Here is a 20,156-nt window from a genome sequence, read left to right on the forward strand (position 1 = left end):
CAAAATTCAATTCGCCGATTGATAAAGGCCGATACACCATACGCCTTTTTTACCACAGTGTCAACCTATGCAGCTTCATTCAGTGCCCTATGGACTCGGACTCCAACATTCCGCGATCCTCCACACTGCTACGAGTCTTACCATTAATACTATATTCTGCCATCATATTTGACCGATCAAAATTAGTCACTTCGCACTTAAGTGATTTCGAACTCCATCTGACACTTCTCAGCCCGGTTTTGCCCCCTATCAATCACCTGCTGTAACCTCTGACAGCTTTCCACACTATGCACAACACCTCCAACATTTGTGTCGTCAGCAAACTTACTAGCCCATCCCCACTTTCTCAAACAGGTCATTTATAAAAATCACGAAGAGTAATGTTCCCAGAACAGACTCCTGAGACACTCCACTGGTGACCGAACTCCATACGGAATATGACCCGTCAACAACCACTCTTTGCCTTCAGTGGGCAAGCCAGTTCTGGATCCACAAAGCCATGTACCCTTGGATCCCATGCCTCCTTACTTTCTCAATAGGCTTTGCATGGGTTACCTTAACAAATGCCTTGCTGAAATCCATATACACTACATCTACTGCTCTTCCTTCATCAATGTTTTTAGTCACATCCTCAAAAGAAATTCAATCAGGCTCGTAGGGAACGAACTGCCCTTTACAAAGCTATGCTGACTACTCCTAATCATATTATAACTCTCCAAATGGTCATAAATCCTGCCTCTCAGGACCTTCCCCATCGTCTTACCAACCACTGAGATAGGACTAACAGGTCGATAATTTCCTGGGCTTTCTCTACTCCCTTTCTTGAATAAAGAAACAACATCCGCAACTTACCAATCCACTGGAACCTCTCCCATCCCCATTGATCTTGCAAAGATTGTTGCCAAAGGCTCCGTAATCTCCTCCCCTCGCCTGCCACAGTAGCCCAGGGAACATTTTGTCCTGTCCCAGCAACTTATTCAACTTGATCCTTTCGAAAAGCTCCAGCACATCCTCTATCTTAATATCAACCTTTTCAGTCTGCTGAAAGTCATCACGGGAATGTGAACTGAGATTATATTTTTTTCAGGAAAATGTACTGTGGACATGCGGTCGATGTTTAAGGATCTATTGCAGGAAGTTAGGGGTAAATTTGTCCCGGTGAGGAAGATAAAGAATGGTAGGGTGAAGGAATCATGGGTGACACACTGAAGTGTAAAATCTAGTCAGGTGGAAGAAGGCAGCATACATGAGGTTTAGGAAGCAAGGATCAGATGGGTCTATTGAGGAATATAGGGTAGCAAGAAAGGAGGTTAAGAAGGGGCTGAGAAGAGCAAGAAGGGGGCATGAGAAGGCCTTGGCGAGTAAGGTAAAGGAAAACCCCAAGGCATTCTTCAATTATGTGAAAAACAAAAGGATGAAGGTAGGACCGATTAGAGATAAAAGTGCGAAGATGTGCCTGGAGGCTGTGGAAGTGAGCGAGGACCTCAATGAATACTTCTCCTCGGTATTCACCGGTGAGAGGGAACTTGATGGTGGTGAGGACAATATGAGTGAGGATGATGTTCTGGAGCGCGTTGATATTTGGGGAGAGGAGTTGTTGGAGTTGTTAAAATACATTAGGACAGATAGGTCCCCTGGACCTGACGGAATATTCCCCAGGCTGCTCCATGAGGCAAGGGAAGAGATTACTGAACCTTCGGTTAGTATCTTTATGTCCTCATTGTCCATGGAATGGTACCGGTGGATTGCAGGGAGGTGAATGTTGTCCCCTTGTTCAAAAATGGTAGTAGGGATAGTCCAGGTAATTACAAACCAGTGAGCCTTACGTCTGTGGTGGGAAAGCTGTTGGAAACTATTCTTCGAAATAGGATCTATGGGCATTTAGAGAATCATGGTCTGATCAGGGCCAGTCAGCATGGCTTTGTGAAGGGCAGATCGTGCCTAACAAGCCTGATAGAGTTCTTTGAGGAGGTGACCAGGCATATAGATGAGGGTAGCGCCGTGAATGTGATCTACATGGATCATCGTAAGGCTTTTGACAAGGTTCCACATGGTAGGCTTATTCAGAAAGTCAGAAGGCATGGGATCCAGGGAGGTATGGCCCGATGGATTCAGAATTGGCTTGCCTGCAGAAGGCAGAGGGTCGTGGTGGAGGGAGTACATTCAGATTGGAGGGTTGTGACTAGTGGTGTCCACAAGGATCTGTTCTGGGACCTCTACTTTTTGTGATTTTTATTAACGTCCTGGATGTGGGGGTAGAAGGGTGAGTTGGCAAGTTTGTAAATGACACAAAGTTTGGTAGTGTTGTAGCTCGTATAGAGCATTGTCGAAGATTGCAGAGAGGAAGCAGAAGTGGGCTGAGAAGCGGTAGATGGAGTTTAACCCGGAGAAGTGTGAGGTGGTACACTTCGGAAGGACAAAATCCAAGGCAGAGTTCAAAGTAAATGGCAGGATACTTGGTAGAGTGGCGGAGCAGAGAGATCTGGTGGTACATGTCCACAGATCCCTGAAAGTTGCCTCACGGGTAGATAGGGTAGTTAAGAAAGCTTATGGGTGTTGGCTTTCATAAGTCGAGGGATAGAGTTTAAGAGATGCGATGTAATGATGAGGCTGTATAAAACTCGAGATAGGCCACACTTGGAGTACTGTGTCCAGTTCTGGTGACCTTACTATAGGAAGGATGTGGGAGCATTGGAAAGGGTACAGAGGAGATTTACCAGGATCCTGCCTGGTTTAGAGAGTATGGATTATGATCAGAGATTAAGCGTAAATTGGCTTTACTCCTTGCAGAGAAGGAGGATGAGAAGAGACATGATAGAGGTGTACAAGATATTAAGAGGAATAGACAGTGCGGGCCGCCAGCGCCTCTTCCCCAGGTCAACAGTGCGCAGTACAAGAGGACATAGCTTTAAGTTAAGGGGAGGGAAGTTCAAGGGGGATATGAGAGGAAGTTTTTTACTCAGAGAGTGGTTGGTGCATGAAATGCACTGCCTGAGTCAGTGGTGGAGGCAGATACACAAGTGAAATTTAAGAGACTACTAGACAAGTATATGGAGGAAATTAAGGTGGGGGGTTATATGGGAGGCAGGGTTTCAGGGTCGGCACAACATTATGGGCCGAAGGGCCTGTAATGTGCTGTACTATTCTATGTTCTATGTTGTATCACTACAATCACTGATCTCCTTTTCCATAGTGAATACTGAGGTAAAGTATTCATTAAGTACCTCTGCTATTTCTTCCAGTACCATACACACTTTCCCACTGTCACACTTGATAGGTCCTATTGTTTCCCGTCTTATCTGCTTGGTCTTCACGTACTTGAAGAATGCTTTGGGGTTTTAATTAAATCTGCCCGCAAAGGCCGTCCCATGGCCCCTTCTGGTTTTACTCATTTCCTTCTTAAGCTCTTTCCAAGTAAACAATATACAATAGACAGTACGTGCAGGAGTAGGCCATTCGGCCCTTCTAGCCAGCACCGCCAATCACTGTGATCATGACTGATCATACACAATCATTACCCCGTTCCTGCCCTCTCCCCACTATCTATAAGAGCTCTATCTAACTCTCCCTTGAAAGCATCCAGATACTTGGCCTCCACTGCCTTCTGGGGCAGAGCATTCCACATATCAACCACTCTCCAGGTGAAAAAAAGATTTTCCGTATCTCTGTTCTAAGTGGCCTTATTCTTAAACCGTGGCCTCTAGTTCTGGACTCACCCGTCAGCGGGAACATGTTTCCTGCCTCCAGCTTGTCCAATCCCTTAATAATCTTATATGTTTCAATCAGATCCCCTCTCATCCTTCTAAATTCCAGTCGCTCCAATCTTTCAGCATATGACAGTCCCGCCATTCCAGGAATTAACCTTATTAATCTATAATGCACTCCCCCAATAGCAAGAATGTCCTTCCTCAAATTTGGAGACCAAAACTGCACACAATACTCCAGGTGGGGTCTCACCAGGGCCCTGTACAGCTGGTGAAGGACCTCTTTACTCCTATACTCAATTCACCTTGTTATAAAGGCCTGCATGCCATTAGCTATCTTCACTGCCTGCTGTACCTGCATGCTTGCATTCATTGACTGATGTTCAAGAACACCTAAATCTCGTTGTAATTCTCGTTTTCCTAACTTGACTCCATTTAGATAGTAATCTGCCTTCCTGTTCTTGCCACCAAAGTGGATAACCTCACATTAATCCACATTAGAGTGCATCTGCCATACATTTGCCCAATTACCCAACCTGTCTAGGTCACCCTGCATTCTCTTAACATACTCCTGACATTTCACACTGCCACCCAGCTATGTGTCATTGGCGAATTTGCTAATGTTACTTCTAATCCCTTCATCTAAATCATTAATGTATATTGTAAACAGCTGCGGTCCCAGCACTAAGCCTTGCGGTACCCCACTGGTCACAGTCTGCCGTTCCGAAAGGGACCCGTTAATCGCTACTCTTTGTTTCCTGTCAGCCAGCCAACTTTCGATCCATGTTAGTACTCGGCCCCCAATACCATGTGCCCTAATTTTGCCCACTAATCTCCCATGTGGGACTTTATCAAAAGCTTTCTGGAAGTCCAGGTACACGATATCCACTGGCTCTCCCTTGTCCATTTTCATAGTTACATCCTCAGAAAACTCCGGAAGATTAGTCGAACATGATTTTCCCTTCATAAATCCATGCTGACTCGGACTGTTCCTTCTACTGCTATCCAAATGTGTCGTAATTTCCTCTTTTATAATTGACTCCAGCGACTTTCACCACTGACATCAGGCTGGCTGGTCTATAATTCCGTTTTCTCTCTCTCTCCTTTCTTGAAAAGTGGGACATTAGCCACCCTCCAATCAGCAGGAACTGTTCCTGACTCTATAGAACATTGGAAAATGGTTACCAATGTGTCCACTATTTCTAGATCCACCTCCTTAAGTACCCTGCGTTGCAGATACTCAGGTCCTGGGGACTCACCAGCCTTCAGACCCAACAGTCTATCCAACACCATTACTTGCCTGATATAAATTCCATTCAGTTCATCCATTACCCTAGTTCCTGGGGCACTATTACATCTGGGAGATTGTTTGTGTCTTCTCTAGTGAAGACAGATCCAAAGTACCTGTTCAACTCATCTGCCATTTCATTGTGCCGCATAATAAATTCACCCGTTTATGACTTCAATGGCCCAAATTTGGTCTTCACTTTTTTTTTTGCTTTTCACATACCAAAAGAGGTTTTTACTATCCCCCTTTATATCCTTGGCTATTTTACCTTAGTACCTCATTTTTTTCTCTGCGTATTGCCTTTTTTGTTATCTACTGCTGCTCTTTAAAAGCTTCCCAGTCCTCCGGCTTCCCGCTCATCTTTGCTATGTTATACATCTTCTCTTTTATTTTTATACTCTCCTTTACTTCCCTCGTCAGCCACGGCCGCCCCTTACTCCCCTTAGGATCTTTCTTCCTTTTTGCAATGAACTGATCCTGCACCTTCTGCATTATTCCCAGAAATACCTGCCATTGTTGTTCCACTGTCTTCCCTGCTGGGGTATTGTTCCATTGAACTTTGGCCAGCTCCTTCCTCATAGCTCCATATTTCCCTTTATCAACTGTAATACTGACGCATCCGGTTTTCCTTTCTCCTTCTCAAATTATAGGTTAAAACATATCATATTATGGTCACTACCACTTAATGGCTCCTTTACCTCGAGTTCCCTGATCAAATCCGGTTCATTGCTTAACACTAAATCTAGAATTGCCTTCTCCCTGGTAGGCTCCTGTACAAGTTGTTCTAAGAATCCATCTCGGAGGCACTCCACAAACTCCCTTTCTTGGGGTCCAGTACCATTCTGATTCTCCCAGTCTACCCTCATGTTGAAATCTCCCATGACAACTGTACCATTACCTTTGCAACTCTTCATTCAACTCAGACCCTACTTCCAGACTGCTGAGTATTATCGGTAGACTTATAATATACTAGATCTCTAACATTACCTAGCTCTCTAAACCTTTTGTAAGCTTTTCATTTCTTCTTGACTAGATTTAATTCAGCTTTGTACACCACAGTTCCTGTACCTTACTATAACTTCCTTGTCCCATTAGGAACAGGGAACTTCCCTGTTCCCTTCCCTGTCCTGTACCTATATAGAACTCTACATCCCCTGAATGTTTGCCACATTTCTTCTGTACATTTCCCTGAGAACATCTGTTTCCAATTTAAGCCTCCAATTTCATGCCTGATAGTCTCATAATTCCCCTTATTCCAGCTGAACGCTTTTCTAACTTGTCTGTTCCTATCTCTGTCCGATGCAATTGTAAAGCAGTTAGAATTATGATCACTTTTTCCAAAATGCTCTCCCACTGAGAGATCTGACACCTGTCCAGGTTCATTTCTCAATACCAAATCAAGTACTGTCTCTCCTCTTGTAGGCTTATCTAAATATTGTGTCAGGAAACTATCCTGAACACACCTAACAAACTACACCCCATCTAACCCCCTTGCTCTATGGAGATGCCAATCGATATTTGGGAAATTACAATCTCCCATGATGACAATTACACTTTTCCAGGATCTATTTCCCTATCTGGTCCTCAATATTCCTGTTACTTTTGGGTGGCCTATAAGAAACACCCAGTAAAATTATTGAACCCTTCCTGTTCCTAACCTCCACCCACAGAGAGTCCGGAGAGAATCCCTCCATGGCGTCCAACTTTTCTGCAGCCGTGATACTATTTCTGATCAACTGTGCCACCTTACCACCTCTTTTGCCTCCCTCCCTGTCCTTTCTGAAACATCTAAAACCGGCAGTTGAAGTAACCATTCCTGTCCTTGAGCCATCCAACTCTCTGTAATGGCCACCATATCATAACTGCAAGTATTTCTCCACGCTCTAAGCTCGTCCGCTTTGTTCACAACACTCCTTGCGTTAAGATAGACACATCTTAAGCCTTCAGCCTGAGTGCGTCCCTTCTCTATCAGCTGCCTATCCTCCCTCTCGCACTGTCTACAAACTTTCTCTATTTGTGAGCTAACCTCCTCTTCCACAGCCTCTTCAGTTCTATTCCCATCTCTCCTCACCTCCCCCCCCCCAGCAATTCTAGTTTAATCTTCCCCTGTACCCGTAGCAAACCTCGCCGCCAGGATATTGGTCCCCATGGGATTCAACTGCAACCCATCCTTTTCGTACAGGTCACACCTGCCCCAAAAGAGGTCCCCATGATCCAGAAATCTGAATCCCTCCCCCGTTCCAATCCCTCAGCCACGCGTTTATCCTCCACCTCATGCTATTCCTATTCTCACTGTCGCGTGGCATAGGCAGTAATCCGAGATTACTACCTTTGCGGTCCTGCTTCTCAACTTCCTTCCTATCTGCCTGCAGTCTTTTTTTTTCAGGACCTTTTTTTCTTTTTCTACCTGCGTCGTTGGTACCAATATGTATCATGACCTCTGGCTGTTCTCCCTCCCACTGCAGGAAATCTGGGACGCAATCTGAAACTTCCCGGACCCTGGCACATGGTACGCAAACTATTATCCGAGTTTCTTTCCTGCGTCCACAGAATCACCTGCCTGACCCCCGAACTATACAGTCCCCTATCACTACTGCCTTCCTCTTCCCTTCCCTAACCTTCTGAGCTTCAGGGCCAGATCACTGTCGCTTCCACCAGTTAGGCTTCCCCTCCCCAACAGTACTCAAACAGGAATACTTATTATCAAGCGGTGCCACCACAGGGGTACTCTCTCGTACCTGACTCTTCCCCTTTCGGCTCCGGACTGTGACCCATTTGTCTGTCTCCCGTGATGCTGGTGTGACCAGCTGCCTATAACAACTCTCTATCAACTCCTCGCTCTCCCTCACTAGGCGGATGTCATCAAGCTACATCTCCAGTTCCCTAACTCAGTCCCTCAGGAGCTGCAGCTCGACACACCTTGTGCAGATATGGCTGTCCGGGAGGCTGGGAGACTCCAGGACCCCCTACATATTGCACCCAGCACAAAACACTGTTCTCACACACATACATCCTACCTCGCCTCGACCCGTTACCGCCTAATCTCGTTGATCCAAAGCCCTATCATGCTGCTGCCCGCTCCGACGCTGCCTGCTAGATACGGCAGTCTTCTTTTCCAACCTTCCGCACTCTACTGGCTGACATCACGCGCCTGCGCAGTCTCGCCACTCTTGAACCCAAGTAGTAAAAACTCGCTTCGCTCTGAAAAAACAGCCGTTCTCCCGCAGTCTTCTTGCTCCAAACGGTGAAGTCTGCTTTGTATTTTGGGTAACTGATCTAAGCTTCCTCTCAGACCTAATGTCCCGTTTTCTCCCTGTATCCTTTCAAACCCTGACAAATCGAAGGTTCATCAACTCTGCTTTAAATATGCATAAAGACTTGGACTCCAGAGACACCTCTGACAAATAATTCCACAGATTCACCACTCTCTGGTTAAAGAAATTTATTTTCATCTCCCTTCTAAAAGGATGGCTTTTTATTCTGCGGCTGTATCCTGTGGACTGAGACTCTCCCACCGTAGGAAACATACACTCCACAACCACTCCATCAAGGCCTTTAACCATTCCATTGTTTTGAATGAGTGCATCCTTATTCTTCTTAGATTTATTCAATATAGGCCCATAATTATCAGATTCACAATCCTGGAGTAATTTTCATGAACCTCCTTTCACGGACCTCTCTAGATTCCACACATCCTTTCTAAGATAAGAGGCCCAAAACTTCTCACAATACTGCAAGTGAGGCTCAGAATATTTATCAATAACCATATTAGATCGTTGTTTTTTTTATATTTTAGGAGAGATGAAATGAATGTTCTCATTCCATTCGCCTCCCTCACCATAGACTCAACCTGCAGATTAATCTTTAGAGAATCCTGTACCAAGACTCCCAAGTCCCTTCGCACGTCAGATGTTTTTTTTGTATTTTCTATACAGTCAAATAAAGGCTCGCTTCATTCCAACTCTTTGTCCCTTGCCAATCAGCACTACTTTATTCATGCTTGAATATTTCTGATAATACTATAGGCTCGAAGCTTGTTAAGTAGCTTCATGTGAGGCACCATTTCAAAGATCTTCTGAAAATGCAAGTAGACAACATCAAGGGATTATCTTTTGTCTGGCCTGCTTGTTACTTCTTCAAAGCATTCCAATAGATTCTTCAGGCAGGATTTCCCCTTTAGAAAACCATGCTGATTGGGTCCTATTTTATTATGTACCACCAGATACTCTGAGTACTCATCCAACATGATCAATTCCAACATCTTCCCATCTATTGAAGTCAGAAAAACTAGCCTAACTTTTCCCTTCTTCCGTCTCTCTCCCTTTTAGAAGACTGGAATGACATTTGCAATTTCCCTGTCTTCCAGAACAATTCCAAACTCTAGTGAATCATGTAGGATCATTACTAATGCCTTCTCAATCCCTTCCGCAACCTCTTTCAGAACTCTAGAGTGCACAACATCTGGTCCAGGTGGCTTATCTGCCTTCAGACCTTTTTTGGTTTTCCAAGAAACTTTTTTGCAAGTTATGATACCTTCATAAATTTCCTGTCCCTTACGTCATGCACTTCAATCATACTGTTGCTCTCTTCTACAGTGAAAACTGATGCAAACTACTTATTTAGTTAGTCCACTTTTTTATTGTCTCCCTTTTACACTTTATGTATATGAAGAAACTCTTGGTATCCTGCTTGATATTATTGACTACCATACATTCGCATGTCATCTTTACCTTCTTAATGGATGTTTACTTGCCTTCAGTTGATTTTAAAATCTTCCCAATCCTCCAACCTACAATTACTTATGGCTCTATCTATTGACATTACCCATGACTGTTGCAACATTGCCCTTTTAGCATTCATTTACTATTTCTCTTTGTAACGTGTCGGGCACATCTTTACGACTGCTTGGAGCATCTATATACAACTCCGATCAGGGTATTTTTATCCTTGCAGTTCTTTCACTCAATCCACAATGATTAAACACCTTCCGATGCTGGGTTACTTCTTTCTAAAAATTTGATTTCATGTTTTACCAACCGGCAAAGCCGCCCCCTGTGCCTACCAACATAATTTTGATACAACGTTTATCCTTGAACGTTAACGTTCCAGCAATAATCTTTCAGCTCTGATTCAGTGACATGTACGATATCATTCTTGCCTATCTGCAACTGTGCTGCAAGTTAATCTACCACATTCCATATCCTGCTCCTATTCAAATACAACATCTTCAGTCCTTTATTCGCGCTTTTCGATTTGTCTGCCTTTTACATTGTAACTCATCCTGCTGACTGCATTTGTGCCCAATCAATAGTTTATCCTCTATACACATTGCCTCTATTTGTAAACCAGCTACCTCATCTTCAGAAATATCATCTGCATTTCCTTCCATACTTATTACATTTTAATATATTGGCAGCTCAGGGCAAATGTCACACAATGCTCAACATTTTCATTCCTAATGTTCTTTAAGGTCTTACCAACATCTGCTTCTACAAACTCTCCACTAACTCTTCTGGCACTCGGGTTCCCATCCTACTGCAATTCTAGTTTAAACACCATTGTGCAGCATTAGTAAATCTTCCTACTGTGATATTAGCTCACTACCAGCTCAGGTGCAAACAATCGCTTCTGTACAGGCCAGGCAATCCCTGGAAGAGAGCCCAGTGATCCAAAACTCTTATGCCCTCCCTTCTACACTAGATCCTTAGCCAGGTATTAAACTGTATAGCTGTTCTAGTTCTGACCTCACTAGCAGGTGGTATGGGTAGCAACTCGGAGATCACAACCCTGTGTTTAACTTGCAAGTAACTCTCTGATTTCCCCACGCTGAACCTCGCCCATGAATGATCTTCATTATTAGTACCTAAGTTGTCCACAATGTCTGCCTTTCCATCCTACCTGTTAAGAATTCTAAGGATTTGATCTGTGTTTTCTGGGAACCTGGCAACCGAGAATTAACACGCCATTTGGGTATCTCTTTCTCACCCTCAGAACTTCATGTCCATTCCCATAACTAATGAATTCCCTCTCACCATAGTATGCCTCTTCTCCCCACGTTGCTTCTGAGTCACAAGTCAGACTCTCTGCCAGAGAGCCGATCAGTGTGGCTTTCGTTTGTTCGTTCATCACCATACCCCAATATCCGGCATTATCTAAGTGCTATCTCTGTTGTTGGGAGGGATTGGAGAGGGGTGGCCCTAGGGTTGCCATATATTTTTGACGGAGATAGTTCCCTAATCACTTTCTCCTTTCAGACTGTCACTCAGATTCCTTTGTCTGCACCTTGGGAGCAACAAACTCTCTATATGCTGTATCTCTCACACCTCCAACCTCTCGAATGATTCGGAGTGTCATGAGGTTCGAGATCCAACTCCTTAACGCTGTCTGTTAGAAGGTGCAGCTGGACGGACTTCCAGCTATTGTAGTGGTTAGAGACACTGGAGGTCTCCCTGCCTTCCCACATCCCTCAAGGGGAGTCATTTAACAACGTTACCTGTCATTCCTAATGTCCTAGCTGAGCAGATATAAAGAAGAGAAGGGTACAACTTGAGATGCTCTTTCCCCTGCCTTCTCTGAGGGAAGCCTCTCTTTGCTGAAGCCTCCAAGAGCTGAACCTTAGAATTACCACTCTGAAACAAGAGAAAACATGCAGATGCAGATGCTGGAAATCGAAGCTGTGCACTCAAAAAGCTGGAGGAAGTCAACAGGCCAGGCTGCATCCATTCAACTTCTCTGGCTGAGGCACTTCGGCAGGACTGGGGGGGGGGGGGGGAGAAAAAACAAGCTGATGAGCAGCTTTGAAATGCAGCGGGAAGGGAGAGAGAAACAGAAGGTGATAGGTGTAACATAAAAGGGGAGTGTCTCAACCGACATGATGAGGTCACACGCAGGCTGGAGGAACAACACCTTATATTCCATTTGGTTGGCCAGCAATCAGATGGCCTGAACATCGGGTTCTACAACTTCCGGTAGTGCCCCCTACTACCCTCTCCTTCACGTTTTCCATCCCTCTTTCCCACTCTTACCTTATCTCCTTGCCCGCCTATGGCCTGCCTCCAGTGCTCCACCTGCCCTTTTCCTTTTCCTATGGCCTTCTGTCGATGTTTTCTGCCAACTGCCTAGTTCTTTATTTCATCCCTCTTCGTTCATGTTTCACTATCACCTTGTGTTTTTATCTCCCCCTGCCCCCGCCCCCCACACACACCATTTATATCTGCTCCTCTGTTGTTTTTCTCCTGTACTGCCGAAGGAATTCAGCCCCAAACATCGCCTGTACTCTTTTACATAAATGTTGCCTGGCCTGCTGAAATTACCACTCCGGCTATCCCAATTTGAATGATGGCCACTACACATGCCCTTATCTTCTTTCAATGTGCTCTTACAAATCAATCGTAAACGCCGGTTGGCCGCTGGTCAAAGTTCTATTACGCGGCTATGAGCCGCACCTGCATTTTATCCTCTGTCAGTGAACCTCATTGAATTCCCCTTCTCTCTAAACACCGGACTGGCCGCTGGTCAACGGTCCAATAAATCTTCTGAAAATAATTTACTATTTGCATTAAATGTTTTAGCTTAACTAATGAAGGAGCATATAATTCTAAATAATCCAGGTATCGCGGGAATGTTAAGATGTGTCTCATTTCTTTGTGTTTCATTTTATACTTGATTTATCGGATTCATTAAATTAGTGAACAGGTTTAAAGTTGGACAGAACCATTTTTTTCAGATTTTTTCCAGAAAATTTTTGATATGCATTCATATGTATCGCTGAAGGCAAGTAAATTTATTATACCAATAATTATGAACATTATCACATCCAGTGCTCTTCCAGTTGTGGGTATTTTGTAACCTATTTCAATATATCCATTTTAACTTTGGATATTTGCATTTCTTCTCCTGTTGTTATTATCATTATCATGATGTCTCTCTTCTCAAGGCATGTATCTTCTGAAGAATAGGTGAAGTTCTTTGTTCATAGTTATGCTATAGTCAATATCTCATGGCAGGAATTCCTCAGTGGACTGCCCTCTGTACAAATTGGAGGTCCCAGTGTCAAGTCATTTTACATCTCCTATTATTCAGAATAATATATTAATTGAAAGTCTATTCCAAGCACGTACCAGAGGAGCAGACCTCATATAGCCCAGGGTGGAATTCAAGCTGAGGGTAGGAAGAAAATGCTTCTACAATTACAGGTACTTTCATCCCACTTCATTTTCTGTGCTTTTTTTTAAATTTTCATTTGCTCAGCACAACAGAATTTTCAATTACCAGAAACATTTAACTTTACATTTCACCCCTCACAGATACCAGCTGTCCGAACAATTCCATCAAAATTTAGACATCATCGCCACATCCTATAAAAAACCCTTATTAATATAGCAGACATGTTTACATCAACATATTGTAGAAAGTCTTGCCATGTTTTATGAAAACTATTTGTTCTTGAGAGTAACATACACATCAAAAAATCCAAAGGAATGTATCCCATGATTAATTTAAGCCAACCAAAAAGTCCAGGGGCTTTATCGGATATCCAAGTTCTTCCTGGCACAAAAAGTCAGGATGCTAAAAAGTTTTTTTGTGATGTGCATTAATACCTCGACTGCTGGGACTGCTTAAGAAATAAGACACAATCAAGCTCCATCTTCAGTATCTTTTCCAATTCACTCAAAATATCACTCCAGTACGCCTGATGCTTGGAACGTCCAAAAATAGTGAGTGAAAGTTCCAATATTTACTTTACATTTGGAACACAATGGAGACACCCCAATCTTAAATATCGAGAGACGATCTGGAGTCAGATGGGCTCTGTGCGGAATTTTGAGGTGCAATGCTTTAGTTCTGCTACAAACTGAAATTTTGTTTGCATTATCACAAATGTCTTCCCATGTTTCAGCTATAATTGCTACTCCCAGCTCTTCCTTCCAGACACGCCCTAGCTGCTCAGCCTCTCCACAAGTACATTCCCTCAGGATGCTGTAAAATGTTCTGAGGGAGACTTCACCTTTAGAGCAAAACATCCTCTGTACTATGTCAGAACTATAAAAATCAGTTATCAATGATGTTTTCTTTTCTGTACATAATCTCTTATCTTCAGATATCTCTCATCTGAAAGAAATGAAAAAGATCCTTGATGGGTATTTGACTAAAAGACATAATCGTTCCTTCATCAAACAAATTTCCTAGATAGAAAATACCCTTAGACATACCAAATTAAAATCCACAATCTATTTTGCCAGGCTGAAAAGCCGGATATTGGAGTGAAAGAAGAAAATATCATTGCAAAACCCTCAATTTGTCACATTGCCCTCCAAGACCTGTGTGTTAATTGTTATTTGGTTGTGATAATATTCCTTACATAGTTTCATCTTATTGAGGAAAAGCAAATTAATAAGAGGGCATTTTGCTGGTGAGGCTTCAAAGTCTACCCAAATTGAGGAGGGGTCCCTGCAAATACAGTCAACCACATACGACAAAAAGGAACTTAGTAGATATTTTTGATGCCTGGAAATCCAGGACCCCCCCCCCCCCCCGCCCCAAACTACTGGAAAGCTGTAAATTAGACATTTCAATACAGGGACTTTTTTGTTCCAGATGAAAGAAACAAACCAGCCATTTATTTTTTTAAGTATGTGTTGGGGAAAAATAACTGGAATCATTCATACTGGGTAGAGCAGATGAGTAAGAATGTTCATTTTGAGCATGGATATTCGCCCAAGCCAAGAAATGGGAAGAGTGCTCTATCGCTCAAGATCCTGTTTGATTTTGTCAAATAACTGTGTAAAGTTAGCTTTGAACACTTGATCAAATGTTGGTATAATAAATATGCCTAAGTACCCAAAACCTGTTTGTGACCATTTAAACAGGAAAACACCCTGAGTGTTAGGTATCTGCTGCAGATTCCCCAGAGGCATAGCCACTGATTAGGTAAAGTTGATTTTATAACCTGAAAAGGGGCTGAATGAATTGGTGCATTGTATAAGGTGGTGCACTGATATTGCAAGGTGTGATAAGAAAATTAGATCATCATCCGCATACAATGTAATTTTATGTGACTTTACATCTATGTCTGGAGCAGATATTCTGGGGTCTCGCTGAATAGCCTCAGACAATGGCTGGATCACTAGTGTGAAAGTAGGAGTGATAAAGGGCAGCCCTGCTGGCTGCCCCTCAGAATACTAAAATTATTTGACATAATACTATTAGTGAGAATTGCAGCCAAAGGTTCATTATAAAGAGCCTTCATCCACTTAATAAAACTAATGTCCAATCCAAATCGTTCTGAAGTGAAAACAAGGTAAGGCCATTCGACACAATCAAAGGCCTTTTCTGGATCTAAGGAAACCACCATGTTGTCTACTGCTTGTCGCTGACATGCCTGAATCACATTAAGTAATCTCCTGATATTGATAGATGATCTTCGGCCTTTTCCAAAACCCATTTGATCTTCTTGTAAGATTTTAAAGTCAACATTTAACAATGAAATAGGTCTATAGGAAGAGTTTCTCCTGTTCCAGCCGGTTCCTGCCACACAGATACACCAGGCCCGTTATTGCACAGATGTCCCTCTTTTTTTTCAACTGAACCTTCTCCAATTACCCAAATACCTTTGCCACTGCAGGTCCCCTGCACTTGTTCACATTAGCCACTGTATCTCCCTCAGGAAGCACGCCTTATCGTTTGGTTGAGAAAAACAAAACAATGCAGATAAGTTTAGATGCATTGTTGCATTTATCAGAACCCATAACACCATATGACAATAAGGAATAGGAGCAGAATTAGGCCAATCATCTATAAGATAAAGGAGAAGAAATCTGATATCTGGTCCATCGAGTATTCTACACTATTTCGTCGTGGCTGTTCCAATCTTTCTCTCAGCCCAGTCTCTTGCCTTCTCGCTGAATCATGCCCTGACCAATCAAGAATCCATCAAAATCTGTCTTAAAGACTTGGCATCAACAGACTCTCCCACCAGAGGAAGCAACCTCTCTGCATTCACTCTGCCAATCATACGATACGTTTCAACTAGGTCACCGCTCATTTTTCTGAATTCTAGTGAGAATACTGAGAGCCATATAACGCTCTTCATCTTAAAAGTTATTCAATCCTGGGAGCACTTCTCTGAAATTCTTTTGAAGCCTCTCCAGTTTCAACACATCCTTTCTAGGATAGGAGGCCCAAAATTGCTCACAGTACTAATAGCGAGCCCTCATCAGTGTTTTATAAAGTCTTAACATTACATCCTTGCTTTTATAATCTAATCCTCTTAAATGAATGTGAACATCGGATTTGCCTTCTCATCACAGGTTCAGTCAGAAAATTAACCTTTACAGAACCCTGCACCGCGTCCCTCATCGTCCCATGCCTCTTAAATGTCTGAATTTTCTCACCATTTAGAAAATAGTCTCCGCTTTTATTTCTTCCACAAAAGTGCATGACCTCGCATTTAACGACACAGTATTCTATCTGCCTCATCGTTACAGTCTCCTAATATGTGTGTCATTCTGTAGGCTCTCTACTTCAAAACTGCCTGCCATACCAATTATCTTCATATCGTCCGCAACCGTTCCAAATAAGCCACCAAATCCATAACCCAAATCATTGACATACAAGGCAAAAAGGATAGGTTTAATACAGGCCTCTGTGGAATACAGACAGTAACCTGCTGCCAGTCAGAAAGAGATCCCTTCATCACCTCTCTGCTCCCTGCCACTCAGGCACAGTTTTCTCCATATTAGAATCGCTCCAGTAATAACATGGGCTCATACCTTGTTAAATAGCGTTATGTGCAGCACCTTGTCAAAGAGGACATTTCCAAGATTTGGCCAGTTTAATGTTTTATTCAGCTGCAACCTGAAATTCGAACAGTGATACTCAGTGCCAAGTTGTATCGAAACATATGACATAAGGCATAGGAGCAGATTTAGGGTATTCATACCATCGAGTCTGCTTCACCATTCCATCATAGCTGATTCCTGATTCCACTACTTGCCATATCCTTTGATGTCCTGACCGATCACGAAACTTTCAACTTCCACTTTAAATATAGCCACGGACTTGGCCTCCATCACAGTCCACAGCACACAGAACCACAGCAGATTCACTGCTCTCTGGCTAAAATAGGATTCTCCCTTACATCTGATGTAAAAGGTCGCTCCTCACAGGAAACCCACCTTAGGAACATACTCCACACAGCCACGTAATCTCGTCCTTTCAACACTTGGTACGTTTCGATGAGAAATCCCTTATTCTTCTTAATTCTAGTGAATACATAGAAACATCGAAAGTCTACAGCACAATACAGTCCTTTTGGCCCACAAAGCTGTGTCGAACATGTCCTTATCTGAAAAATTATCTAGGGTTACCCATAGCCCTCTGTTTTGCTGAGCTTCATATACCTGTCCGGACGTCTCTTAAAAGACCCTATTGTATTCGCTTCCACAACCGTCACCAGCAGCCCATTCCATGCACTCACCACCCACTGCTTAAAAAAATTATTTCTGATATTTCCTCTGTACCTACTTACAAGCAACGTGCCCTCTCGTGCTAGCCATTTCAGCCCTCCATCGCTCCAAGGAAAAATGGCCGAATTCAGTCGATCTGTTTCTCATAAGGCATGCTCCCCAATCCAGGCAACATCCTTGTAAATCTCCTCTGCACCCTTTCTATGGTCTCCATGTCCATCCTATAGTGATGTGACCAGAACTGAGCACAGTACCCCAAGTGGGGTCTGACCAGGATCCTATGTAGCTGCAACATTACCTCTCGGCTCCGAAACCCAATCCGACGTTTGATGAAGGCTAAGGAACCGTGTGCTTTCTTAACCACAGGGTCAACCCGCACAGCAGCATTGAGTGTCCTATAGATTCAGATCCCAAGATCCCTCTGATCACCTTCTGTCTTCATATTTGACCTACCAAAATGAACCACCTCACACTTATCTGGGTTGAACTCCATTTGCCACTTCTCAGTCCATCATAGGCCTATGGTCCACTGTGAGCTGAAAGTACAGGAAAAAATAAGAGTATAGCTTTGTAGCAACTCCCACTGGACTGATGTCTTTATCTGTCTTGATGGAAATTCCGGAAAATAGAAAGTGTTTAACTTGCTTTGAACACAGACATATGTGAATCACACTGCTGTTCCATATTCTACCAGTTGAGGGGAGCTCCAGTCTGTGAGAATACACCAGGACAATAGCTAACATCAGGTTATAAGAAAACAGAGCTCTCTCTGTTGCAAACGAATTAAATTATGCTGAAGTGAAAAGCAATATAAATTCGGTGTTCTTCAGAATATATTCAAGAATGTAATGGTGATTTTGTTCAAATCCATACCTTCCTGGATCTGGACTTCGGAATTAACTCCCAAAATTGCATTAAAGCATCAGAAAAATAGCAACATACACTTTTTCTTCATATCAGAGTATATGATTACAGCACATCATGTGAATTAATCATTACTCTTCACAAGGAGATTAGTAGTCCTTTCCCAAAGTCCAACGGACATACTTCAGAGATTCATTAACTGCACTCTTTCAAGGTCATTTTTTAAGATCAATACGTAGACTGTTACCCCAATGTCCACATCCTGTAATATCAACAACTCCATTAGATGCAGTTGGATATAATACTTCTCGGAATTTTTCAACATCCTGGTTCAAGTACATCATCGGACAATAAGGATTTCAGCAAATGTGTTACCACTCTTACTTCACACTAATTGGCAAATAGTGGCAAAGCGACATCAGATCTGTCAAACTAGATTCGAACTCCAACAATCAGAAATGACTTAATATCAAATATTAGAATCGCTGGAGCCAGCGGGATTCAAAATGGGACGAGTGGTCATTGCTGCAAAGACAATTATTGGGCGATTGTCAGAAATTTCATCTTTTCAGTATATTTTGTTTCGGTTGTTTACGACTACAGAAGTAACAGGTGTAAGAGGGCGTGCAATCTGCCCAAGCACATCCACCTGAACAAACGATATGAACATCATTCTTGTGATTAGCGTGAATTTGAACCAGTGGAGAGTAAATATAAGTGGGCAGAAAAGATCTACCTCCTCGGCTTTTCACCTTTTTTATTATGTCGGCGAGGTGGTGTTTAGAGCACCTCATGGTTGAGCCCACTAAGGGAAAAGTTATTCAGTTGTGCAATGAACTGGAATAGATAATAGAGCTTAAGTAAAAGAACCCTCAGGGGAGGTGATTATAACATAATAGAATTCATCCTGAAATTTGAGAAGCAGAATCTAAAATGAGTTGTATCAGTATTACCAAGGAGTAATGGAAATTACAGAGGCATTGGAGAAGAGTTGGCCAGAATGGATTGGATATGAACACTGGAAGGGATAATGGCACAGCAGCAATTGCTGGAATATCTGGTAGTAATTCGGAAGCCACAGGATATATACACTCCAAAGTGGAAGAAGTATTCTACAGACAAGATGACATAACCATGGCTTACAAGGGAACTCTAACTCAAGATAAAAGCCAAGGAGAGGGCATATAACAGAAGAAAAAATAGTGGGAAGTTAGGGGAGTGGAATTTTTGAAATGCCAAATGAAGGCAACTAAAATGTCATGGGGAAGACCTTAATGGAATACGAGTGTAAGCTAACCAGTAATATTGAAGATGATACCGAAAGTTTCCTGATATACTGAAGGTGTAAAATGGAGGTGAGGGTCGATAACGGGCTACTGGAAAAGGATGCTAGAGGGATGTAATTGGGGACAGTGAAATGGCGGATGACCTTAAGACCTCAAGACCATAAGACCATAAGATACAGTAGCAGAAGTTGGTCATTCAGCCCATCGATTCTGCTTCGCAATTCAATCATGGCTGATCCAATTCTACCAGTCATCCCCACTCCCCTGCCTTCTCCCCATTCCCTTTGATGTCCTGTCAAATCAAGAAATTAAATGCACCCAGTGACTTGGCCCCCACAGAGGCTCGTGCCAACAAATTCCACAGATATATCAACCTCTCACTAAAGTAATTTCCCCGCATCTCTGTTATAAGTGGACGTCCTTCAATCCTGAAGTCGTGCCTTCTTGTCCTAGAATGCCCTACCATAGGAAATAACTTTGCCATACCTAATCTGTTTAGGCCTTTTGACATTCGGAATTATTTCTATGAAATCCACTCTCCCCACCC

The sequence above is a fragment of the Hypanus sabinus genome, chromosome 1 (assembly GCF_030144855.1).
Source record: "Hypanus sabinus isolate sHypSab1 chromosome 1, sHypSab1.hap1, whole genome shotgun sequence".
Taxonomy (NCBI): domain Eukaryota; kingdom Metazoa; phylum Chordata; class Chondrichthyes; order Myliobatiformes; family Dasyatidae; genus Hypanus; species Hypanus sabinus.